The following is a 21,519-nucleotide window of genomic DNA, read 5'->3' as shown; positions in this document are numbered from 1 at the left end:
GGATGGTCTAATTGGAGGGTAAAGGTTTAGCTGTCAGAATTTTGTGACTCAACTGGAGAGGAAGACTTGGGGGAGCAGTGGGGTTGAATCGCAGTATTAAACATTTAGGGATTTGGTCACATACTTCTTGGGTTTGTAGTAAGGTACTTCTGTCTTCCAATGTACCTACTGTCTGCGGTGCAGAGGCTTCCTGTTGACTTGTATAGAGAATAAACCTCCATGTTTCTTTCAGTTTGGGGAGGAACTGTCGTTTTAGTTTTCAGTAAAGTTTCATAACTTTCTCTATAAATGTCATGTATATCTTTATTAGATTTATTTCTATATAACTTTTTGTTATTATTAGTGGTATATTTTGAAACATGTTTTCTATCTGTTGCTGTAGTATAGAAATTAATTTAATTTAATTTAATTTTAAAGATTTATTTATTTATTTGAGAGAGAGAGAGAGATAGTGAGAGAGAGCAGGAGCTTGGGGTGGGGGGGAGGAGAGGGAGAAGCAGGCTCCCGGCTGAGCAGGGAGCCTGATGTGGCGCCCTGGGATCATGACCTGAGCCAAAGGCAGACACTTTAACTGACTGAGCCACCCAGGTGCCCCTAAATGAAATTAATTTTAGATCTCTCCATTTTAACCAACCATCCTCAACTATTCTATTAATTCTAATTATTTGTCAACTAATCCCCTTGGGTTTTCTTTGTTAGCAATCAATTACTTTTCAAATAATGATCATTTTCCCCCCTTTTCAATCTTTATAACCTACAAAGTTTATAAATTCCCTTTCTCATTTTACTTAACAGATAGGACCTCTGGTTTGGTGTTGAAATGATGTGGTTAATAGTCCTTGAGTTATGTCTGATCTGATTTTAAAGGTGAACTTCTCATGTTTCAAATTTAGGTATTAGGTGGGTTTTTAGTTTTGGGTAAATAATTTTATTAAGTTATCTTCTAATCCTAGATCATTAGGCAATTTTATTCCAAATAGGTATTGAATTACATTGAATGCTTTCCCTTCATTTATTAAGATAATTATTTTTCTCTCTTAATCAGTGAATAAAAATAATGGATTTTCTAATATTAAACTAACTTTGCCTTCCTGGGATAAGCATAGCCTAGTTGTGATGTTTATCTCTTCGGTTCATTGGTGGTTTAGTTTGCATACAATTTGTTTAGGGTTTTTAAATCTGTGTTGGTGAGTGAAATTATGCTGTCTGTAGTATGCCTTTCTTGTACTCATATCTGTGTTTGCTATCAAGGTTGTACTAGCCTCATAACATTGGAGAGCTGGAGAGTTTCTTTTCTATTTCTGTTCCCCGGAAGAATTTTCATAATTTTGGAATGAAATATTTTTTGAATTCTTGGTAGAACTTGACTACAAAACCAGCTGAGCCTGTTGTTTTTACCTATTGATTTGTCTGCCAGTATTTATAGGACTACTCAAGATTTCTGTTTTTCCCTGAGTCAGTTTAGGTTGGTCATATTTCCTAGGAGTTTTGCCATTTTGTAACAGTTATCAATTTATTGATATTAAGTGTTTCATAGTATTATCTTTTCAATTAAGCCAACTTTTGACTTTGTTGATCCTCTTTGTTGTTTGCCTTCTCTTTTATTACTTAGCTTTATTATTTCTTTTTTTTCTATTTTCTTTGAGTTTATCCTGTTTTTCTTTTTATACTCAGTGCTTCTTATATTCAATGCTTAGCTCATTACTTCTCATTTCATGTTATTTCACGATTTTAAAAAACTTCTTATTTTGAGATAATTATAGATTCACAGGAAGTTATAAAAATAGTACAGAAAGGTCCTCTGTACACTTTACCCAATTTCTCCCAGTGATCACATCTTTGGTAACCACAGTATAACATCAAAATCAGGAAACTTGCACTGCTACAGTTTTTGTGTATAGGTTTATGCCATTTGGTCACATGTATTGATTTGTGTAACCACCATCAGTCAAGATACAGAACTATTCTGTCACTCCCCAGATCCCTACCTCCTAGACTTTTTAGTTTGTTTGCTTTGTTTGTTTGTTTTGTTTTGATTTTTACTGATGTATAATTGACATACATTATATTAGTTTCAGGTGTGCAACATAATGACTCGACATTTATATATTTCAAGATGATCACTACGATAAGTCTAGTTAACATCTGTCACCATATATACAGATTTTTTTTCTTGTGGTGAGAACTTTTAAGATTTACTCTCTTAGCAATTTTTAAATATGCAATACAGTGTTATTAACTCTAGTTACCATGCTATACATTACATCCCTGTGACTTATTTATTTCATAACTGCTCCCCTTCACCCATTTCCTCTATCTCACAACATCCATGCTGCTGGTGACCACTAATCTATTGTATGTATCCATGAGCTTAGGGTTTTTCTGTTTTTGTTTTTAGATTCCACTTATAAGTGAGATCAAATGGTATTTGTCTTTCTCTGCCTGACTTATTTCACTTAGCATAATGCCCTTAAGGTCTATCCATGTTGTTGCAAATGGCAAGATTTTATTCTTTTTTATGGCTAGATAATATTCCATTGTATATATATACCACAATTTCTTTATCCATTCACCAGTCAGTAGACACTTAGGTTGTTTCCATGTCTTGGCTATTGTAAATAATGCTGCAATGAATGTGGGGGTGTATATATCTTTTTGAATTTGTGTTCTTATTTTCTTTGGATAAATACCCAGAAGTGGAATTGCCAGCTCATATGGTAGATCTATTTTTAATTTTTTGAGGAACTTCCATACTGTTTTCCACAGTGGGTGCACCAATTTACTTCCCACCAACAGCATACAAAGGTTGCATTTTCTCCACATACTCACCAACAATTGGTATTTCTTGTCTTTTTGGCAATAGCCATTCTGACAGGTGTGAGGTGAGTGTCATTGAGATTTCGGTTTACATTTCCCTGATGATTAGTGATGCTGTGTTGGCCATCTGTGTGTCTTCTTTAGAAAAATGCCTATTCAGATCCTCTTGCCCATTTTTTAATCAAATTGTTTGGTATTTTGCTATTGAGTTGTCTGAGTTCTTCATATATTTTGGATATTAGCCCCTTATCAGTTATATGATTTGCAAATATTTTGTCCCATTCAGCAGGTTACCTTTTAATTTTCTTGATGGTTTCCTTTGCTGTGCAGAAGCTTTTTAGTTTGATATAGCCCCCCCCTTGTTTATATTTCTTTGTTGTCTTTGCTTTTGGTGTCAAATAAAAAACATCATTGTCAAGACCAGTGTCAAGGAGCTTACTGCCTATGTTTTCTTCTGGTTTTATGGTTTCAGATCTTATATTCAAATATTTAATCTAGTTTAAGTTAATTTTTGTGTACAGTGTAAGATAGAGGTCCAGTTTCATTCTTTTGCATGTGAATGTCCAGTTTTCCCAATACCACTTATTGAAGAGACTGTCCTTTTGCTATTGTACATTCTTGCATCCTTTGTTGTAAATTAATTGACCATATATGCATGGGTTTGTTTCTGGGCTCTCAGTTCTGTTTCATTGATCCATATATCTGTTTTTATGTCAATACCACACTGTTTTGATTATGATAGCTTTGTACTATAGTTTGAAATCAGGGAGTGTGATGCCCCCGGGCTTGTTCTTTCTCAAGATTGCTTTGGCTATTCAGGGTTTTTTGTGGTTCTATGTAAATTTTAGGATTGTTTGTTCAATCTGTGTGAAAAATGCCGTTGGAAGTTTGGTAGAGATTGTATTGAATCTGTAGATTGCTTTGGGTAGTATGGAATTTTAACAATATTAATTCTTCCAATCCATGAGCACAGAATATCTTTCCATTTATTTGTGACTTCTATTTCTTTCATCAGTGTCTTATACTTTCCTGTGTATCTTGCCTGCCAGTCTTTTATGGTCATACTCACTTCCCTCCAATACACCATTGTTAACTCCTGGTAGCTACAAGTCTGTCCACCATTTCTATAATATTATCATTTTGAGAATATTATATAAATGGACTCATACAGTATGTCACCCTCAAAACTGACCTTTTTCACTTGGCATAATGCCCTTGAGATCCATTCAAACTGTTGTGTGTATCGATAGTTTGTTCTTTTAATGGCTAAGGGGTATTCCAAGGTATCGATGTACCACAGTTTTGTTTTTTGTTTTTTAACAATTTATCTATTAAGGGATGTTTTAGTTGGTTGCAGTTTTGACTATTACAAATAAAGCTGCTATGAACATTTGTGTACACATTCTTTAAAAAGATTTTTTATTTATTTTAGAGGTGGGGAGGGGCAGAGGGAGAGGAAGAGGGAAAATCCTCAAGCAGACTCCCTGCTGAGCACAGAGACTGACACAGGGCTCAATCCCAGGACCCCGAGATCATGACCTGAGCCGAAATCAAGAGTTGGCCGCTTAACAGACTGAGCCATCCAGGCGCTCCTTGTGTACACATTTTTGTGTAGACATAAGTTCTCATTTCTCTGAGATAGATGCCCAGGAGTGCTTTTGCTGGATGATATGGAAAGTATGTGTTTAGTTTTTTTTAAAGAAATTGCCAAACTATTTTCCAGAATGGCTGTAACATTTTACATTCTCACTAGCAATGTTTAGAGATACAGGTTCTCCACATCTTTGCCAGCATTTGATATTGTCTTTTTTGTTTGTTTATTTATGTTTTAGTTTTTCTAATAGCAGTGCTTGTCTTATGGCTAGTGATGTTGAATGTGTTTATTTGTCATCTGTACATCCTCTTTAGTGAAATGTCACTTCATTTCTTTTCCCTATTTCCTAAGTGGATTGTTTGCTTTTTACCATTAAATTATGAGAATTCTATATATATTCGAGATACAAGTCCATTGTTAGATATGTTTCATAAATATTTTCTCCAGGTATATAGCTTATTTTTCCATTCTTTTAACAGAATCTGTCACAGAGTTTTAAATTTTGATGAAGTCCAATTTAATGACTTTTTTCTTTTATTTACTTATTTTTTAATTTTTTTTTTTTTTTACTTTTTTCTTTTATGAACTGTGCTTTTGGTTTCATGTTTGCCTAGCCTTAAACCCAAAGATTCCCCCATGTTTTCTTCTAAAGTTTTATGGTTTTGTCTTTTGCATTTAAATATATCATTGATTTTGAGTGAATTTCTATATAATGTATGAGGTTTAGGTCGAGGTTCATTTTATGGGTTGATTGTCTATGGATATTCAATTGCTTTAGCACCATTTATTAAAAAGATTATCTTTCCTCCATCGAATTGTTTTTGCATCTTGTCAAAAATCAGCTGGTCTTGTTTATCAGTTCTATTTCTGGGTTCTCTATTCTGTTTCATTGATTCATGTGTATTTTCCTCTGTCCATATTATACTGTCTTCATTACTGTAGCAATATAATAATAATTGGATGGAGTGCTCCTTTCCAATTTTCTATTTCCTAATTCTATTTCAAAATTCTTTTAGCTGTTCTAGTTCCATGACCTTTCCAAATACATTTTAGAAAATTTTGTTTATATCCACAAAACGTCTTACTGGGATATTGATAAGAATTGCATGAAACCTGTGTATCAGTTTGGGGAGAAATAAAACCTTCATGATGTTGAGTTTTCCAATCCATGGATATGCTATGTCTCTCCATTTATTTAAATATTTTATTTCTTTCATCAGCGTTTTGTAGTTTTTAACATAAATGTATAGGACATATTTTGTTATATTTATACCTAAGTGTTTCTCTTTTTTTTGAGTGGTTTAATGGTATTATGTTTTTCATTTTGGTATCCATGTGTTCATTGGTAGTACATAGAAATACTATTGATTTTTATATGTTGATCTTATATTCTATGACCTTGCTAAATTCATGTATTAGTTCTAGGAGTTTTTATGTAAATTTCTTGGCATTTTCTATGTAGACCATCATGTCAACTGAAAATAGGGATGCTTTGATTTCTTCCTTCTTGATCTGAATCAGGTTTTTATTGCCTGATTGTTCTGGCTAGGATTTCAGTATTATGCTGAATAAAAGCAAAAAGAGCAGATATCTTTGCCTTGTCCTGGATCTTAAGAGGAAATCATTGTCTTTCACCATTGTGTTTCTTGTCAGCTATAGGATTTTTGAAGGCATTCTTTATCAAATTGAGGAAGCAACTCTCTATTCCTAATTTTCTAAGCATTTTTATCATGAATGTGTGTTGAACGTTTTTTCCATTACTTTTATTGAGATAAAATTCATGTAACAAAGAATTAATTATTTAAACCATTTTAAAGTGTACAATTCAGTGTTCTTTAGTATATTCACAATGCTGTGTAACTATCACCACCATCCAATTCCAGAATGCTCTTAATACCTCAAATAGAAATCCATACACATTCAGCAGTCACTCTCCATTCCGCCTTCCCCTCAGCCCCTGGCAACCACTGATCTGCTTTCTGTCTCTATAGATTTATCTATTATGGATGTTTCATAGAAATGGATTCATACAAGATGTGACCTTTGTGTCTGGCTCCTTTCACTTAGTATAATGTTTTCAATTTCATTCATGTTGTAGCATGTGTCAATCCTTCATTCCTTTTCATGACTGAATAATTTTCCATTGTATGGATATACCAAAGTTTGTGTATTCATTCACCAGTTGATGGACATTTGAGTTGTTTCCACTTTTTGGCTATTATGAATAGTACTGTTATGAACACTCATGTACAAGTTTTTATGTGAACATATGTTTTTACTTCTCTTGGGTATGTATCTAGGAATGGAACTGCTGGGTCATGCCGTAACCCTATGTTCAGAAACAGGCTGAGTTTTGAGATAGGCAAGATAAAGGTAAACCTTGTGAGCTGATCTTCCAAGGAGCTACCAGATGAGTCAAAGCAATTAATTACAATTCTTTGTAAATGAGGTCTGTTTTGCTCCCCTCCACACCAGTACCAGGAAGGTGGGGTGTTATTTTCAAGGCTACCACTGGGCTTGGGATGGGGGATGGAACCAAGATCTGTGAAAATTCCATAAAGCCACTTTTCTTACTGAGATTTGGCTTGATTTTTGTTTGTTTTCTGTTTTTGTTTTTGTTTTTGATTAAGCACTCTCCTTGTCACTATAAGCTTTTAGTTAGTTTCCAGAGTTCTGAAAATGTTGCTTTTGCCAGGTTTTTAATTGCTTGTATGGAAGGACAGATTTTTGAAATTGCTCTCTTCACCATCTTTGCTGATATCCTCCTTGAATGATAAATTTTGTCAAGTGCTTTTTCTGCATCAATTGACATGATCATATTACTTTTCTTCTCTAGACCATTAATATGGTGGTTTACATAGATTGATTTTCAGATATGGAACCAGCTTTGCATCTCTGGAATCAATCCTCTTCATCCCTGATGTGTAATTATTTTTGTATGTTGCTCAATTCTATGTGATAATACTTTGTTAAGTACTTTTATGCCTACATTCATGAGAGCTATTTGTCTGCAGTTTTCTTTTTTTGGACTATCTGTCTAATTTTGGTATCAGGGTCATACTGCCCTCATAAAATAAGCTCAAAATTGTTCTCCTTTCTAATTTTTGGAAAAGATTTTACAAATTTGAGGTTCTTTTTCAAATGTTTGATAGACTTCACCTAGAATTCATGTTTGGTAGAATTTATGTGAGCCTGGGGGTTACTTTCTTGGGAGTTTTAAAGTTACAAACTTCTATAGTATTTATAAGGCTACTCAAATTGGGTGAGTTGTGGTACCTTGTGCTTTTTGAAAAACTGCTCCATTTCATCTAATTCATCAAATTTATGTGTAGAGTTGTTCACACCATTTCCTTATTATCCTTTTGATGTTTGCAAGGTCTGCAGTGATAGCCTGTGTTTCATTTCTGATAGTAGCAATTTGTGCCTTCTCTCTTTTGTTGTTTTTCAGTCTTGCTAGAGACTTGTCACTTTCGCTGCTCTTTTCAAAGAATCAGCGCCTTGTTTTATGGATTTTCTATATTGTTTTTCTGCTTTCAATTTTATTGATTTCTGCTCTTATTGTTGTTGTTTCTTTCCTTTTGCTTCCTTTGAGCTTATTTTGTGCTCCTTTATGAAGTTTCTTAATACTAGGTGACTGGAGATTTTTCCTTTTTTTTAATGTAAGCATTTAATGGTAAAAATTTCCCTCTCAGCACTAGTTTAGCAGCATCTCACAAATTTTGATATGCTAGATTCTAATTTTCATCCAGTTCAATGTATTTCTTATTTTCTTTGAAATTTCTTCTTTGATTCATGGATTATTTAGAAGTATGTTTTTTTTTGTTGTTTTCAAATGCTTGGATATTTTCTGTTATCTTTTGGTTACTGGTTTCTAGTTTGAGTCTTTTGTAATCAGAGAACACACTCTTATTTCCATTCTTTTCATTTTGTTGAAATTTGTTTTATGGTCCAGAATACAAACTATCTTGTTCTATGTTCCATAGATACTGTGTTATTTTGTGTGGTGTAGCAAAATGTTTATATTTAGAATTAGCGAGCTGGACTCAGTTTAGATGATCCCGATTTTGTTGGCAATATCCAAAGCATCATAGTTAGAGGCAAGTTGAACATATGCCTTCTTCTCTTTATCAGGCCTGATCAGGATGTTGACCTTGGCCACCTCAATGTCTTAGAGCTTCTTCACAACCTGTTTGATTTGGTGTTTATTGGCCCCGACATCCACAATGAACACAGTGTGCTGTTGTCTTCTATCTTCTTCATGGCTGACTCTGTGGTCAGGGGCAAGTTGATGGCATAATAGTCAAACTTGTTTCTTCTGCAGGTGCACTTCTAGGGATATATTGGCTGCTTTTAGAACTAGAGTGGCTTGGGCCACTAAAAGTTGAGTGATGTGTGACTATCCTCCTTTTTCTCCTCCTTCTCTTCCTCCTTCTTCTTTTCTTCTTTTTGTGACTCTGGATATCTTTCAATACTGCTTTCTTGGCCTTCAAAACCTTGGCTTTGGCGTTGGGAGGGGCCAGGGGCTTCCTTCTTCACTTTCAGTGCCATCTTTGTGCCATGGACACTTTAAAAGAATGTGTATTCTGCTGTTATTGGGTGGAATGTTATATAAATGTTACTTAAATCCTGTTGGTTGATGGTGTGTTAAGTTCTTATACATCCTTGTTGATTGCCTAGAAGTTTTATCAGTTGTTTATAGAGGGGTGTTGAAGTCTCCAACTGTAATTGCATGTCATACTTGTGCAGGGGCCATGCTAATCTTCTCTGTATCATTCCAATTTTAGTATATGTGCTGCTGAAGTGATCACTCTCCAACTGTAATTGTATTAATTTTTGTTTCACATATTTTGCAGCTTTGTTGGTTTATGCATACCAATTTAGGATTGCTATGTCTTCTTGGTAGACTGACTCCTTAATCATTCTCTAAAATTCCTCTCAGTCCAAGGTAATTTTTTTTTGTTTTTGCTCTGAGGACTATTTTGTCTGTTAATAATATAGCCACTCCTGCTTTCTTCTAATTGATGTTTATATAGTATAGATACTTTTATTCTTTTAATTTCAACCTACCTATATGGTATTTGAAATGAGTTTCATGGTTGCATTATATGTTTGAATCTACTCTGTCAATCTTTGCCTTTCAATTGCTGTAATTAGACCATTTACATTTAATGTAAATAATGATATGTTAAGGCTTAAGTTTGCCATTTAAATTTCTGTTTTCTGTGGCTTGTTTGTTTCTGTTTCTTTTAGCTATCTTCCTGTGGCTTACTTGAACATATTTTAGAACTCATTTTGATTTATTTGTAGTATTTTAAAAAAATCTTTAGTAGCTTTTCCAAAAAATTATAAAAATAATACATGTTCATTATAAAAAATTCAAATAATACCTGAAGTAAGAAGTAAAGATAACGCCATTCTTCTGAAGAGGTACAAAATAAAATAAGGTATCATTTTTCAAACTACAAGATTGGCAAGATTAAAAGAATGATGAAGCGATGATGGTTGTGGAAAACCAATTAACAGTGGCTACTTAGAGAGCAGGTAAAGGGGAAACATAAATACAAACTTAAAAAAAATTATTAAAAGGAATGATAATATCCAGCACTGCTAAGCATGTAAGCCAGGGTTTTTCAACCTCAGCACTATTGACATAATTCTTTGTTCTGAGGGACTGTACTGTGTGTTGTAAGATGTTTCACAGCATCTCTGGTCTGTTACACTAGATACCAGTAGCATCTCTAACCCTGTCCCCCTCTGGCCCTATAGTATTTTTTGAGTAGATCTCTTTCTACAGAGTTTTAACAGTTGCCCTAAGTGTTACATACTTACACATACATGAGTTATCACATTCTACTAATGGCTATGTTTTACCAGTTTGAATGAAGTGTATATATTTTATCTCCTCATAAATTCCTTTCCTCTCTCCCATTTGTAATCATCTTAAATATTTCCTCTACACACACGGAAAACCATATCACATAATGTTATCATTTTTATTTTTGCTTCAAAAGTAAAAATTTGAAAAACTCAAGAGAACGAAAGTATTTTATTTACCTATATTTTTACTATTTCCCTTATTTTTTTTCCTTGCTAATGTTTTCAAATTCCTTTTTTTTTTTTAATCATTCCTGTTCTTTTTCAAGAATTTCCATTAGCTATTCTTTTAGAGTAAGTCTGCTGGTAATAAATTCTCTTAGCTTTTCTTTATTTGAGAATATCTTGATTTCTCCTTCATTCCTAAGGAGTATTTTAACTGGTTATAGGATTCTAGGTTGACAGTTCTTTTCTTGTAGCACTTGAAAATTTTTGTATCATTTTCTTATGGCCTACACAATTTCTGATAAGAAATCCACTGCCAAAAAAAAAAAAAAATCCACTGCCATTTGAATTGTTTTCCCTATAGATAAGGTATTATTTCTCTTTCATTGATTTCAAGATTTTTCTTTATTTTTAGTTTCTAGAATTTTGATTATCATGTGCTGTGGCATGGATTTCTTTGAGTTTATTTTGTGTGGAATTCATTATGCTTTTTTGAATCTGTAGGTTTATGCCTTTTGCCAAATTTGGGGAAATTTTAGCCATGATTTTTTCAAATACTTTTTCTTTTCCTTTTCTTTTTTTTAAGATTTTATTTACTTATTTGACAGAGAGAGACAGCAAGAAAGGGAACACAAGCAGGGGGAGGGGAGAGGGAGAAGCTGGGATCATGACTCAAGCTAAAGGCAGATGCTTAATGACCTAGCCACCCAGGTGCCCCTCAAATACTTTTTCAATCCTACATTTTTCCTCTTCTCCTCATGACTCCAAAGACGTGAATGTTAGATCTTTTGTTATAGTTCTACAGTTCCCTGAGGCTCTATGTATTTTTCCCAGGTTTTTTTTTTTCCTTTCCTTTGTTTAGACTGGGTAATTCTTATTGTTTTTTCTGTTCATCAATTCTCTTTTCTGTCCCCTCCATTCTGATGTTCAGCTTATCAAATGAGATTTTTAAATTTTTTTTAATTTGGTTATTGTATTTTTCAGTTCCAATGTTTCCATTTGATTCTTCTTTTTATCTTCTATTTCTTTATTGACACTTTCTAATTTTTTGCTTAACCTTTCTATTTTTTTTCATTTGTTTTAGTCATGTTCATAATTGCTTCTTGAAGGATTTTTGAAATAGCTACTTTAAAATCCTTGTCAGATAATTCTAGTTCACTTCTTGGTACCTCATTGTTGGCATCTGTTGATCATCTTTTCTTATTCAAGTTGAGATTTCCCTGGCTGTTGGTGTGATTAGTGATTTTAGACTGTAGCCTGAATATTTTTAGTATTATGTTATGACACACTAGATCTTACTTAATTCTTGTTTTAGTAGACTTTCTCTGACACCATGCTTTCAGGGGAATATGGACATAACCTCTTTCCTGCCAGATTGTAAGCAGAAGTCCAGATATCCTCCTCAGCCTCTGTTGACACTCTGGGGTTGGAAGTGGCATTTTGTTGCCACCAGGTGGTGGTGAAAGTCATGACTCTCTACTAGGCCTCCTTTGACACCATTCCAGCAGGGAGAGGGCAAGGTTCCTTATTACCACCGGGTGGGAGTGGAAGTCTTGGTTCCCCATGTGATTTCCACTGACACTATGGGAGATACGTCATTATTGTCTGGCTGGGATGAAAGTCTAACCACTTGGTCTTCCATTATACCACCCTGGCAGGGGAGGTGAGTCACTTCATTAAAGCCTGGCAAGGGTGAATGTCTACTCTCTCTCCTTGGCCTTTTCTGGTGTGTAGAGTGGTAGGGCCATAATTTTTTCCAGGGTGTTTGGATGGAATAGAGTGGTTGTTGTCCAAAAGTTTTCTGTCTTGCTAGGTTTCCCCTTTTCTGGTCCTACAGCTAGAAAAAGCAAACTTTCTTAGGGACTTTTTTTTTTTTTTTCCTGTGTCTACTGGCGTTTCTGTGTTACCAGCATCTTTGGCCCCCAGTATGAGATATATAAAGCAAAAAGAATGCCCAGGAAGCTCATTACTGTGTCATTCCTTGGGTCCCCAGGTTCCTAAGTATTCCCCATTTCAAAGTCATATGTTTTTTTATATATAGTATCCAGGCTATACTTTGTGGGAGAAATAGGGGGAAGTGTGTCTGCTCTTTTTTTATCAGGACTAGAAATGTCTATTTAACAATATTAAATATGTAACATTTTCATTGTTTTTCAGTTTAAGAACTTTCTAATTTTCATATGATTTTTTTTTTTCTTTTACCAATGAGTTCTTAATTTCCAAATACATGGAATATACTTTTTTGGTTGTTTTACTAAACCTATTTGCTTGTGGGTGAGGAAGTTGTTTAAAGAAATGTGCTTCAGTTTTTCTCCTATAAAGTGGAGGTAATAATAGTTCTACTCTCATAGGTTGTGAAGATTAAATGAATATGTCCATGAACTTTTATAAGAAATCATAAGTGTGTTCCCCTCACCACTTTTTTCCTGATCCTTCTTCCATATAATTTCCTGGATTAAGATGCTGGGTTTTAAAAAAAAATAAAATAAAAGCCTTATTGAAATATAATTACTATACCATGCAAATCACCTACTTAAAGTGTACAATTCAATAGATTTTAGCATATTCACAGAGTTGTGCCAACATCACACAATCAATTTTAAAACACTTTCATCATCTGCCCGCAAAACCCATTAGCAGTACTCCCCTTCCCTCCCTGGTATCTACTAATCTACTTTATGTCTCTATGTGTTTGCCTATCCTGGACATTTCACATACACAGAATCATACAATATGTAGTCTTTTGTGATGGGCTTCTTTCACTTAGCATTATACTTTCAGGGTTCATCCATGCTGTACTGTGTATTAGTACTTCTTTCAAATTACCAAATGATGTTCCATTGTATGGTTATACCACATTTTATTTATCCATTCATCAGTTTATGGACATTTGGGTTGCTTCCACTTTTGAGCTATTATGAATAATGGTGCTGTGAATATTCATGTACAAGTTTTTGTGTGGACATATGTTTTCATTTATCTTGGGTAAATTCCTAAGGGTGGAATTGCTGGGTCTTGTGGTAACTCTGTGTTTAAATTTTTGAGGAACTGCCAAACTTTTCCATGGCAGCTGCATCATTTTACATTCCCATCAATAATATATGAGGGTTCCAATTTCTTCTCATCCTCACCAACACTTGTATTTTGTCTTTTTCATTAGAACCATCCTAGTGGGTATGAAATGTGATCTCATTTTGGTTTTGAGTTTTATTTCTCTGATGGTTAATCATGTTAAGCATCTTTTCATGTGTTTATTGGCCATTTGTATATTTTCTTTGGAGGAATGTTTATTGAAGTCTCTTGCCGTTTAAAAAAGTTAGGGTATTTATCTTTTGTTGTAGTTGTTAAATTGTAAGAGTTCTTTATGTATTCTGAATACAAAATCTTTATTAAAGATATGATTTGCAGATCTTTTCTCCCATTCGGTTTGGTTGCTTTTTCACTTTCTCAATAGTGTCCTTTGATACACAAGTTTTTAATTTTGATGAAGACTCATTTATCTATTTTTCCTTTTTTTGCTTTTGCTTTTGGTGTCTTGTCTAAGAATCCATTGCCAAATCTAAGGTCATGAAAGAATTACTTACATTTTCATCTAAGAGTTTTATAGTTTTAACTATTAAATTTAGGTCTATGATCCATTTTGAGTTAATTTTTGTATACGGTAAGAGTAGGGGTGCAATTTAACTCTTTTGCATGTGGATATCCAGTTGTTTCAGCACCATTTATTGAAAAGAATATTCTTTCCAATTGAATTGTCCTGGCACCCTTATCAAAAATCAATTCACAGTAAATGTAAATGTTTATTTCCAACTCTTAATTCCATCGGTCTATCCTTCTGTTAGTACCACATTGTCTTGATTACTGTAGCTTTGCAGCAAATATTGAAACTGGGAAGTTTGAGTCCACAAACTTTGGTCTTCTTTTTAAAGATTGTTCTTTTTAAAGATTTTTAAAAGACTCTTCTTTTAAAAAATTGTAGTGGCTACTCTGAGTCTCTTGAATTCCCATATGAATTTTAGGATCAGCCTGTCAATCTCTGCAAAGAAGTCAGCTAGAATTTTGATGGAGATCACACAGATGCTGTAGAGCAATTTCAGGGACTATTTTCATCTTAACAATATTAAGTCTTCTGATACATGAACACAAGATGCCTTTCCATTAGTTAAATCTTCTTTAATTTCTTCCAGTGGCGTTTTATAGTTTTCAGTGTACAAGTTGTATACTTTTTTTGTTAAATATATTCTTAAGTATTTCATTCATGTTGATGTTGTTGTTTAAGGTGTTCTTTTGAACCATAAGAATGAGGGCCATATCCTAGGAATGGCAGACCAAAAGCTGGAAGGAGTCAAGGCCCCCTACACACTTGAGTACCCAGAGCTCTGTACTTCCTACAAAGAGGTGAGAGAAATTATGAGGGAAAAGAAAGATGTCTGTCTTGTCCAAACTTTTGTTATTTTGGGTGAGCTGTCACTCACAGGTGAACTCATTTTAATAAATCTAACCTATGATGCCAATCACTCATTTATTCACTCATTCAACAATTATCTATTGAACATATAAAATGTCATAACATTATGCTAGGTCCTGAATGAGATGAAAAAGACATTTAAATTCTAGCTATTTAAGAACCTCTCAGTGAAACATACACACTAATAAAAACTTTTAAGCATTGACAAAGTGTCATTTGTCCATTCAAATGAATAGCACAGACCAAGATTGTCTCAGCAAGTCAGAGAACACAAGGGAGAAATTAGAAAGAGGAGAGAGATCCCTGAGGACTGCAGTCTTAGAGGAAGATTTGAGGAAGGAGTCTTGAGCTGGAAAAAGCAGTGGAATTTCAACAAGCAGAAGAGGCAGGTGCTTGAGTATTTCAGATAGAACTTTTGGTGAGAAAGAGCAATGTTAACACAGCCTAGAAATGGGAGCAAGGATGGCAGAAAAATTGAGGGGACAGTGGAAAAGGAGGCCAGGGCCCAATGAGAAGACCATAAATGCCCAACTGAGCAGTCTATGATCAAGGTGAGGACCCTTCAGTAGTGCGAGCTAGATTGATTTGATTTAGTGGCATCGGGCCTGGAGTGCAAAGCAGTAAGTGGATGCATTGTCTATAGAGGATTTAAAAACAATGTTAAAGCTGACAAGAATTCATCTGCTTTTTATTTTCACCTTGCACTGACCATTCTAAACAATGTCAGTGGCAAAATACTCCCCCTGCTCCCCCAAAATCTTGTGTTGGTCTAGGGCAGCACTGTCCAAAAGAAATAAAATGCAAGCCACATATGTTATTTTAAATTTCCCAGTAGGCACATTAAAAAGTAAAAAGAAATGGGTAAAATTAATTTTAATAATATATTACATCTAACTCAATATATCTAAAAGATTACCATTCCAACATGTAATCAATATAAAAATTATTAAGTGTTTTGTATAATTTTTTTTCATGCTAAAGGTCTGGAATTTGGTGTATATTTTCCACTTACAGCACATGTCCGTTTGGACTAGCTACATTGCAAGTGCTGACTAGTCACATATGGCTAATGGCTACTACATTGAACAGAGCTTGTTTAAGGTCTAAATAAAAGCTGTGGTTATGGTTATGTTGTAATAAGTTAAAAGCCTCAAATTAGCATGATTTTATTACTTACAATTTTTTTTTTTTTAGAGAAAGAGAGAGAACAAGCAGGGGGGAGGGGAAAAGGGAGAGGGAGAAGCAAACTCCTCACTGAGCAGGGACCCAGATGAGGGGCTCAATCCCAAGACCCCGAGATCATGCCCTGAGCTGAAGGCAGACGCTTAACCAATTGAGCCACCCAGGCACCCCTTATTACTTACAATTTAATAAACATTGTATTCTACATGGACGTCAGTTTGGAGAACACCCAGTTATGTGGTCAGCCCCTAAAACCTGTGGATTCAGGTGTATGCATTTGTATGGAGAGTAAGTTTTTTCCCCCTACTTAATAAAGTTTATTAGAAAAAATAAAGTTACATGACAAGTATAAACTTTAACAATAATTATCTGTTAACATAACAATTAAGTATATGAGGGTAAGCTTATCCTGACCTATCAAGCATGTATGTCTGTCATCTTTATATTCATATAAGACACTAGTATTTTGTTGTTCCTTTTGATTTGGCTTGTTATTCTATTTCAGTAATTTCAGTTCTTCCCTTTTAAAATTCTCTCCTTCTACTTGTTTTTTTTTTTCTAATTCCTTGACTTACTTTTCAGCCTTTCACTTTTTCCTTTTTTCCCAGCTTTATTGAGATATAACATTGTGTAAGTTTAAGTTGTACAACGTGTTGCAAATCAATCAACATGACACACCACATTAATAAAAGAAAGGATAAAAACCATATGATCCTCTTAATAGATGCAGAAAAAGCATTTGACAAAATACAGAATCCATTCCTGATAGAAACCCTCAATAAAGTAGGGATAGATGGAATGAACATACTTCAACATCATAAAAGCCATATATGAAGAACCCACAGCTAGTATCATCCTCAACGGGGAAAAACTGAGAGCTTTTCCTCTACAGTCAGGACCAAGACAGTGATGGCCACTGTCACCACTGCTGCGTAGTACTGGAAGTCTTAGCCTCAGCGATCAGACAACAAAAAGAAATAAAAGGCATCTGAATCAGCAAGGAAGAAGTCAAACTTCCACTATTTGCAAATGACATGATAGTCTATGTAGAAAACCCAGAAGACTCCACCAAAAAAATTGCTAGAACTGAAAAATGAATTCAGCAAAGTTCCAGGATATAAAATCAACATACAGAAATTTGTTGTATTTCTATACACCAATAATGAAGCAACAGAAAAATAAATCAAGGAATTGATCCCATTTACTATTGTGCCAAAAACCATAAGATACCTAGGAATAAACCTAAGCAAAGAGGTAAAAGATCTGTACTCTGAAAACTATAGAACATTTATGAAGAAAATTGAAGAGGACACAAAGAAATGGAAAAATATTCCATGCTCATGGATTGGAAGAACAAACATTGTTAAAATGTCTATACTACCCAAAGCAATCTACACATTTAATGCAATCCCTATCAAAATATCACCAACATTTTTTATAGAGCTAAAACAAACAATCTTAAAATTTGTATGGAACCACAAAAGACCCTGAATAGCCAAAGCAATCCTGAAAAAGAAAAGCAAAGCTGGAGGCATCATGATTCCAAACTTCAAGCTATTTACAAAGCTGTAGTCATCAAGACATATGGTACTAGCACAGAAACAGACACATAGATCAATGGAACAGAACAAAGAACCCAGAAATGGACCCTCAACTCTATGGTCAACTAATCTTCGACAAAACAGGAAAAAATATGCAATGGAAAAAAGACAGTCTCTTCAGCAAATGATGTTAGGAAAACTGGGCAACCACATACAGAAGAATGTAGCTGGACCACTTTATTACACCATACACACAAAAAAATTCAAAATGGATGAAAGAAACAAATGTGAGACAGGAATCCATCAAAATCCTAAAAGAGAACACGGGCAGCAACCTCTTTGATCTCAGCCGGAGCAACTTCTTACCAGACACGTTGCCAGAGGCAAGGGAAACAAAAGCGAAAATGAACTATAGGGACTTCATCAAGATAAAAAGTTTCTGCACAGCAAAGGAAACAATCAACAAAACTAAAAGGCAGCCTATGGAATAGAAGAAGATATTTGCAAGTGACATGTCTGATAATAATAGGTTCGTATCCAAAATCTATAAAGAACTTATCAAACTCAACACCCAAGAACCAAATAATCCAGTTAAGAAATGGGCAGAAGACATGAATAGACATTTTTCCAAAGAAGACATCCAGATGGCTAACAGACACATGAAAAGATGCTCAGCATCACTCATCATCAAGGAAATGCAAATCAAAACCAGGATGAGATATCACCTCACACCTGTCTGAATGGTTAAAGTTAACAACACAAGAAACAACAGGTGTTGGTGAGGATGCAGAGAAAGGGGAACCTCTTGCACTGTTGGGAATGCAAGCTGGTGCAGCCACTCTGGAAAACAGTATGGAGGTTCCTCAAAAAGTTAAAAGTAGAACTACCCTATGATCCAGCAATTGCACTACTAGGTATTTACCCAAAAGATATAAAAATACTGATTCGAAGTTGTACATGCACCCCGATGTTTATAGCAGCATTATCAACAATAGCCAACCTGTGGAAAGAGTCCAAATGTCTATCGACTGATGAATGGATAAAAAAGATGTGGAATATATATACAATGGAATATTACTCAGCCATCAAAAAGAATGAAATCCTGCCATTTGCAACGACATGGATAGAACTAGAATGTATTATGCTAAGCGAAATAAGTCAGTCAGAGAAAGATAAATACCATATGATTTCACTGACATATGGAATTTAAGAGACAAAAGAGATGAACATATTGGGGGTGGGGAATGAGAAAAACCTAAACATTCTCTTCTGGACCTTCATTAAGAGATGAAAGGACTCCTGGAGTAGGGTAAAGAAGATGGGATTTATAGAGAATCTGGGTTTGAAACTTGCCTTTTTTTTTTAATTGAATTCCTTGATAGTTTCAATAAACCAGGATTTTATATGAAGTGAAAAAAAAAGGTACACAGGGTGTTGATTTGATGCATTTATAGGTTGCAAAATGATTACCATCATAGCATTAGCTACCACCTCCATCCTGTCACATAGTTACCATTCCTTCCTGGAAGTGAGAACATTTAAGATTTACTCTCTTAGCTTCAAGTATTAGTAGTTAAAAGTATTAGTAGTTAAAACCACCATGCTGTACATTAGATTGCCAGAACTTTTAATCTAATAACTGGAAGTTTGTACCCTTTGCCCAATATCTCTCAGTTCCCCCCACCCCCCGGCACCTGGTAACCACCATTCTACTCTCGGCTTCTCTGAGTTCACCTTTTTTAGATTCAACATATAAGTGAGATCCTACAGTATTTGTCTTTTTCTGTCTGACTGGAGAATAAGTTTGTAGTGGTTCATAATTATTAGAGTTGTTTTAGGCACAGTTTGTCTCTAATTCCTGTGGTAATGCGTATTCCTAAGATTAAATAGTTGATTAGAAACAAGCAATGATAGAGGGGCCTGGGTGGTGCAGTTGGTTAACTGTCCGACTCTTGGTTTCAGCTCAGGTCATGATCTCAGGGTCATGAGACCAGCCCCATGTGGGACTTGGCACTCAGCATGGAGTCTGCTTAAGTTTCTTTCTCCCTCTCCCTCGGCCCCTCCCCCCTGCTCTCTCACTCTCTCTCGAAATAAATAAATAAATCTTTAAAAAAAGGAAAAAGAAATAGGCAATGATAGCACAGTGATTATGAACCAGAAGATGAGATGGTTCAAATCTATCATTCTAGGTTTATCACTTGGAATTTGTTTTTTTTAATGAATTTTTAAAAAATTTTATTTTTTTATGTTATGTTAGTCACCATACAATTAGTTTTTGATGTAGTGTTCCATGATCCATTGTTTTCGTATAACACCCAGTGCTCCATGCAGTACATGCCCTCCTTAATACCCATCACCGGGTTAACCCATCCCCCCACCCCTCCCCTCTGAAACCCTCAGTTTGTTTCTCAGAGTCCATAGTCTCTCATGGTTCATCTCTCCCTCCAATTCCCCCCCCCATTTTTCCCTTCCTTCTCCTAATGTCCTCCATGCTGTTCCTTATGTTCCACAAATACGTGAAACCAGATGATAATTGACTTTCTCTGCTTGACTTATTTCACTTAGCATAATCTCCTCCAGTCCCATCCATGTGGATGTAGAAGTTGGGTATTCATCCTTTCTGATGGCTGAGTAATATTCCACTGTATATATGGACCACATCTTCTTTATCCATTCATCTGTTGAAGGGCATCTTGGCTCTTTCCACAGTTTGGCTATTGCGGACATTGCTGCTAGGAACACTGGGGTGCATATGGCCCTTCTTTTCACTACATCTGTGTCATTGGCGTAAATACCCAAGAGTGCAATTGCTGGGTCATAGGGTAGCTCTATTTTTAAATTTTTGAGGAACCTCCACACTGTTTTCCAAAGTGGCTCTACCAACTTACATTCCCACCAACAGTGCAAGAGGGTTCCCCTTTCTCCACAACCTCTCCAACATTTGTTGTTTCTTTCCCTGTCCATTTTTGCCATTCTAACTGGTGTAAGGTGGTATCTCAATGTGGTTGTGATTTGGATTTCCCTGATGGCTAATGATGATGAACATTTTTTCATATGTCCGTAGGCCATTTGTATGTCTTCCTCAGAGAAGTGTCTTTTCATATCTTCTGCCCACTTTTTGACTTGGTTATTTGTTTTTTGGGTGTTGAGTTTGAGAAGTTCTTTATAGATCTTGGATACCAGCCCTTTATTTGTAGTGTCATTTGCAAATATCTTCTCCCATTCTGTGGGTTGCCTCTTTGTTTTGTTGACTATTTCCTTTGCTGTGCAGAAGCTTTTTATCTTGATGAAGTCCCAAAAGTTCATTTTTGCTTTTGTTTCACTTGCCTTTGGAGATGTATCTTGAAAGAAGTTGCTGTGGCCGATGTCGAAGAGGTTACTGCCTATGTTCTCCTCTAGGATTTTGATGGATTCCTGTCTCCCATTGAGGTCTTTCATCCATTTTGAGTTTATCTTTGTGTATGGTGTTAGAGAATGGTCGAGTTTCATTCTTCTGTATATAGCTGTCCAATTTTCCCAGTACCATTTATTGAAGAGACTGTCTTTTATCCATTGCATATTATTTCCTGCTTTGTCGAAGATTATTTGACCATATCTGGGCTCTCTATTCTGTTCCATTGATCTATGTGTCTGTTTTTGTGCCAGTACCATGCTGTCTTGGTGATCACGGCTTTGTAATATAGCTTGAAATCGGGCAATGTGATGCCCCCAGCTTTGTTTTTCTTTTTCAACATTTCCTTGGCGATTCGGGGTCTTTTCTGGTTCCATACAAATTTTAGGATTGTTTGTTCCAGCACTTTGAAAAATGTCATTGGAATTTTGATTGGGATGGCAGCATAGACATTTTAACAATGTTTATTCTTCCAATCCATGAGCAT

General features: G+C 35.1%; 1 pseudogene; it reads right to left on the bottom strand.

Moving 5' to 3' along the window:
- Positions 1–9,110: 9,110 nt before the first annotated feature.
- Positions 9,111–9,219, bottom strand: LOC116646196 (annotated as a pseudogene).
- Between the last annotated feature and the right edge of the window lie 12,300 nt (positions 9,220–21,519).

Source organism: Phoca vitulina, unplaced genomic scaffold, assembly GCF_004348235.1.
Source record: "Phoca vitulina isolate PV1807 unplaced genomic scaffold, GSC_HSeal_1.0 scaffold35, whole genome shotgun sequence".
Lineage (NCBI taxonomy): Eukaryota > Metazoa > Chordata > Mammalia > Carnivora > Phocidae > Phoca > Phoca vitulina.
Note: the sequence above shows the minus strand (reverse complement) of the source record. Positions and strands in the feature narration are given on the sequence as shown.